General features: G+C 37.4%; 1 long non-coding RNA gene across 1 annotated transcript; it reads right to left on the bottom strand.

The window, feature by feature from the left end:
- Nucleotides 1-1,824: 1,824 nt before the first annotated feature.
- On the bottom strand, nt 1,825-4,848 carry LOC114843161 (uncharacterized). Its single transcript, XR_003783543.2, has 3 exons — nt 4,770-4,848; nt 3,964-3,998; nt 1,825-2,549 (listed from the first exon to the last, which is right to left on the bottom strand). It is a non-coding gene; the product is annotated as an uncharacterized LOC114843161 (long non-coding RNA).
- Between the last annotated feature and the right edge of the window lie 662 nt (nt 4,849-5,510).

The raw sequence follows: 5,510 nt of genomic DNA, 5'->3' as shown, positions 1-5,510 counted from the left end.
CTCTGTAGCGTTTGTTTATGTATTGCTTCATCCTGTCTCTAAATCCACTGTCCTCTCTGTAGCGTTTGTTTATGTATTGCTTCATCCTGTCTCTAAATCCAAAGTCCTGTCTGTAGCGTTTATTTATATATTGCTTCTTACTGTCTCTAAATCCACTGTCCTGTCTGTAGCGTTTGTTTATACATTGCTTCTTACTGTCTCTACATCCACTGTCCTGTCTGTAGCGTTTGTTTATATATTGCTTCTTACTGTCTCTAAATCCACTGTCCTGTCTGTAGCGTTTCTTTAAATATTGCTTCTTATTGTCTCTAAATCCACTGTCCTGTCTGTAGCGAGAATTGTAATATAGTTTCTGTCTGTCCTTAAAGCCACTATCTTCCCTGTAGCGGGTGTTCATATACTGCTTTTTTCTTTGTTTGTATTCATTGTCTTGTTTGTACTGTTGTTTCAATCTTTCCCTTCTTGCAAGTTTGGAATCCATTATTTCATGTTTGCCCTGTGATTTTTTTCTATCTGAAGTCTGCACTGTTTTCCTTTTTAATTTCTGTCTTCTATTTTTGTCACATTTTAACAATTTTGTCACATTTTGATACCTTGCATTATCCAATCCACCATCATTGTCATCTACTGTAGCAGATGATTCAGCAATGTTTTGTGTTAAGATTTCCTGTGACACATAAGAAACGTCACGGTCAATGACATCAATCATTGGTGGTAGAACGTGAGCATTATTAGCTTTATTAAGTATTGCAGAAGATGAAGCACCACTGTGAGCTGTACTGCTTGTTCTTGCTATTCCATCAGGGAGGTTGGTCATGTGCATGCTGGTAAACTCCAGAGGTGTCAGTTCATAAACACCTGAGAATGGTGTGCCTAGAATCTCATGACACCTTAAAAGCCTGTCAATCATATCACTGAGACGTGTAAATATCAGCATCACAGATGTACCTGAGCTGCACACACCCGCACGAGGCAAACCATTAGCTCTTCTAGAATGAGGATCAAAGAAACCGTATCTGCCTGACCTGTTTCTGAACACTGCAATACATAATTGACTCATCATTAGCAAAGCGTACTGCACATCTGTCAACAAACAGCTGAGTCCTGCCTGTAGGTCTAAGAAGGAACTTGAAGATCCATCCAAAGGTTCTCTCAGTCTGCCGTACGTGGCAAGTCGCTTGGTCACTTTGTACACATGTTGTCGTGCAGATACTCTTGTGGGCAGTTCATCAACACACAAGTGATTGCTTTTAGGGAACCTTTTTGTGGTTTTCTTGTACATTGCATTACCACTATCCAGAACATGGTCAAGATCTGCACTGGTAACGTGTTCATTCTCATGAAGGAAGGCAAGAAAAATAAGAGAGTTACAGGTACACTGGCTGTTTCTGGTATACCCATATTTAATAGCAGCTTGACTGCGAGATGCAAGCACACATATGGGATCCTGACCTGACTCACCTACATAGTCAACATGAGATGGGCCTGCTACGCACAAAAACTCCTCTTCATTCTCATGGTCATGTGACATCTGTGGTAAAACATCAGCTTGGCTGTGACTTTGCTTGTCAGCAATGGCATCAGCATGGCACACACTGCTCTCCTTGACGCTGCTACTGACTTCTCCAGATAGATCCAGGTTTCTCCACCTTACCTTAGCAGACTGTGATCTCTTCGATTTTCTTGGCATGTTGCAAATGCTTTGATGTTCAGATACTTAGACAACGTGTTTCAAAACAGTTTTTTTTTCTACTTTTTTGGATACAACACAGTAAATACAATGTGATTTGCTATTATAATAGATTATCGAATGGAAACAATCAATGGTTTTATCAAGCGTTTATGAAAATATATTTGATAGTACACAACTTTACAAATTTAAATTTTTTATTTGCAGTTCAGTGCATGACTAAAGGATAATGGCAGAATAAATTAAACAAATGTTATATCTTGAACAGGTAGGTTCTCAACAATTTATATTACTTAAAACAAACGCTGTGAAGTATTATAGGTATTTACTATTTATAGTGAAATATCTCAATGTGCAAATATATCACTTATGTGCAATAAATAGAAGCAATCCAAATAGCTGATATTTAACTTAAAAAATCAAGAGACTTCTTTCAACTTCCTCAATCCACAATATCAACTGTAAAGGCTTCACAGGGACTCACGTCCCTGATCCACAATTTCAAACTGTAAAGGCTTCACAGGGACTCGCGTCCCCGATCCACAATTTCAAACTGTAAAGGCTTCACAAGGACTCACGTCCCTGATCCACAGATTCTTAAGTCTGGTGCCTTACAGGGCGCACTTCCCTGACAGGCGAAAAGTCTGGGACCTCACAGGGCGCACTTCCCTGATTGGCGAAAAGTCTAGGGCTTCACAGGGCGCACTTCCCCGATCAGCTGAAAGAGTCTGGTGCCTCACAGAGTGCCTTCCCCTGTTTGGCAACTGCAGCCAAGTCAGTTGAAATTCAGTCCTTACAGTCGTTATTTAGTCACATATAACAATACAAATGACAAACAGGAGGAGACAGAGCATTTGTACTAAAATATACATAAAAACAAGAGTAGGTGTAGTAGTAGTAGTAGTAGTAGTAGTAGTAGTAGTAGTAGTAGTTGTTGTTGTCATTGTTGTAAAAGAAAATTGTTGGACAAAAAAAAATCCCAGGACAGGAATTAAAACACCCAACCTGCAAAGTAAAAAAAAAAAATGTTAAAAATGAATTATAAAATTGAAAGTGTGATCATGTACAAGTTAATTCATTACATTATTCGCCTTACTTATAATATGTCTTACTACAGATTACCATTTGCCTCATCTATCAAGATATCTGTGGTGTTACAATGTAAATCTTTATTTAATGAAGACATTTTTTGGCTACATACACTGTGGTGCTATTGTGTTGAAGCATCTCTATTTAAAAAGCAAACAAAAAAAGCCAACTTAACTGTTCAAGTGGGCTTTTAAAAAAATTATTAAAACAAAAGCTTTGGAATAAAGCTTAGCATTATTTTGTACCTCTGAATGAGCAAAGAACATTAGTAACACTCCCAGTAATTGTGGACTTACCATGAAAAACCAGGGTAGTTGAGGGGCAGTTAACACAATTTCCCCACAGACAAAGCCATGGGAACAAAAAGAGAAAAACAATGAATTAGCTTTTTGTGTTCAATTAAACAGGACAATTATATGAAATTGTTTTTTTTTCCTTTTTTTAGTTACTAACTTTTTAGTTTTCCATGAAAAAAATCTATTAATTTATAATACTAACGAATAACACTTAAACAATGTTTCCTGTATATCTAATGGCTGCATGAAGCTTTGTTTGCATAATCGTCAATGCCACACTTTCTTTTACCTCTCACCCCTTTACTGACCACCTGGTTGATGCACCACATATGACATAGTAGGGTTCAGCGCATATCTTACTGAGGTCAATATAAAGCATGCCAATTTTAGTTTTAGTCTGTATCTGCCTCAAAGTGCAGAGAGTTCCACATTTTCCAAAATTCTCTCTGACACTTGGGACAATGGCAGAAGGAGTGGCATTTTGAAAGAGTGAGTGTGGCCACAATTTTCAGGCTTTACATAAACATAAAATTCACATCTGTTGCTCAGTAAAGCCTTAATTATTATTATTATTATTATTATTATTGATCCCACATTGAAGTAATTATTCTCTGGATTTTAACCCATCCTCTGAAGGAGCAGTGGATTACCAGTGCGGCGCCCGGGGAGCTAGTGCGAAAGTCTTACTCAAGGACACACTAGGTGCTATGGTGAGCTTGAATCTGGAACCTTCCGCTTCCCAGGTCAACATTCTATCAACTGAGCCACCAAGACTAGTCCACCAAGTGTACACTACTTTTAGGATAGTAAGGGTCCAGATGCTTCAATGATTGAAAAATGTAGTTGTCCCCCCCCAACTAAAGCCTAGTGGCTGTTGTACATACTTACCAACAAAGTGTAGATTCAACACAAATCTTCAAAGCCTAAGAAGTACAAAGAGAGTTTATAAGACAAACAGCTCATAATAAAAAAAAGGTATATATCTCAGTGTCAAGTAAGAAAAAATCCTCATATTGTCAATATGTACGCTAACAGTAGAGACTGTGTCAACGTAGATCACGTAATCTTTCACATACAGAGCAGTCTTGTAAATAGTCTTGGAAACATCTGTTTTTTTCTTTCATTAACATATCAATAGGAGCAGCATACTTCTGTTTCTCAATGTGTACCTAGGTTCACCACTAGGGTTAGTAGTCAAAGCATAATCATATGCTTATGTAAAAAAATTATATAAAAATATAAAAACATCATTATTTTCACTGCATGATGATTTATTTCAAGATAATGATCATCATTGTCACATGTGACCATAAATCCTTTATACTCACTCACTGCATGCAGTTTTGGACACTTTTTTTAACTTTTACTAGTTTACTGTACTGTGCATGTGAATTGCAGATACATTACATCTTTAATTCTGTATAAAATGAGGTGTGATAGTTGTAGATATGTTTTTATTTCTCCTGTTTCCTATTTCTTTGTGACAGCACTGGCAAATGAATTTCCTCATTGTGGGATGAAAAAGGTTTATCTTACTGTATAACATAACTGTCACTTATAGTTATTCAAAATTGTACACTACTTTTTGGGGTAGTAAGAAACCAGTTGCCTCGAGGACACATTATTTGAACAAGAAAAAAATTAAGATTTTTTTTTCCTTTCACTATCACCTAGTGGCTGTTGTGCAATCTTACCCACAAAGTGTAGATTCAACTGCAGTTCTTTTCCGAGCCTAAGAAGTACAAATAGAGAAATCAGTGTGCAATTCATAATAAGGGTATAAACCTTATTGCCAAGTAGAGCAAAAATCCCATGCACAAACGTTCACTTTAGACCACTATATTTTGTGTTATGTTTTCGGGTATTTTGGATACCGAAAAATGTGTAACAAGTTAATCTTTCACATACACGACAGTCTTGTACATAACATCTTCTAAACACTTTCATCAACATTGACAAAACTTAGCAATAGTATTATTTCGCCAAAATGTCAGCATATTGCTGTTCCTAGGTTGACGTCATCAGCCAAAGCTCAGTCACGATTGCAACGGACAAACCGTCCTTAACGTCGACTGTTCTACAAACGTCTTTTTGTTTCTACATTTTCCTGCGACCAAAAAAACAGCCAAACATGTAATTCGCGTCAATCACTGCACGTCATGTTAGTTGTACTGTTGCATTTTAACCCAATGCTAACGCTAACGTGTTAGCTAATAATATATGATAATATTATATATGATTGTTTATAGCTAATGAAATCGGACCCCATACATGCAGAGATTTGTCTCACCCCCCTATTGACTGAAAAATGTTTTGCAACGCCTTGAATAGGGGAATTAGCTCAAGTGGTAGAGCGCTTGCTTCGCATGCGAGAGGCAGTGGGCTCGAGCCCAAATTCTCCGACGTGCCTTTATTTCTTCTCCACTCATGGTTGT

Source organism: Betta splendens, chromosome 16, assembly GCF_900634795.4.
Source record: "Betta splendens chromosome 16, fBetSpl5.4, whole genome shotgun sequence".
NCBI lineage: Eukaryota > Metazoa > Chordata > Actinopteri > Anabantiformes > Osphronemidae > Betta > Betta splendens.
The sequence above is the reverse complement of the archived record's forward strand: the minus strand, read 5'-3'. Positions and strand labels throughout refer to the sequence as shown.